Consider the following 495-nt stretch of genomic DNA (forward strand, 5'->3'; position numbering starts at 1 on the left):
CCGATTCTGGCCCTTTTCGTGGACTATTACTCATTGTTTTGGGGTCCCGGAGTAATTTCCATGATTGACGAACCCCAAGGTGCGCTTACGTGTCGGTCATCAACACTCGCAGTTTTGGCCGGCTCTGGCCCGTTTCGTGGACTATTACTCACTGTTTTGGTGTCCCGGAGTGGTTTCCATGATTGACGAACCCCAAGGTGCGCTTACGTGTCGGTCATCAACACTCGTAGTTTTGGCCGGTTCTGGCCCGTTTCGTGGACTATTACTCACTGTTTTGGGCTCCCGGAGTGATTTCCACGATTGACGAACCCCAAGGTGCGCTTACGTGCCGGTCATCAACACTGGCAGTTTTGGCCGATTCTGGCCCTTTTCGTGGACTATTACTCATTGTTTTGGGGTCCCGGAGTAATTTCCATGATTGACGAACCCCAAGGTGCGCTTACGTGTCAGTCATCAACACTCGCAGTTTTGGCTGATTCTGGCCTGTTTCGTGGA

Source organism: Triticum aestivum, unplaced genomic scaffold, assembly GCF_018294505.1.
Source record: "Triticum aestivum cultivar Chinese Spring unplaced genomic scaffold, IWGSC CS RefSeq v2.1 scaffold179, whole genome shotgun sequence".
NCBI lineage: Eukaryota > Viridiplantae > Streptophyta > Magnoliopsida > Poales > Poaceae > Triticum > Triticum aestivum.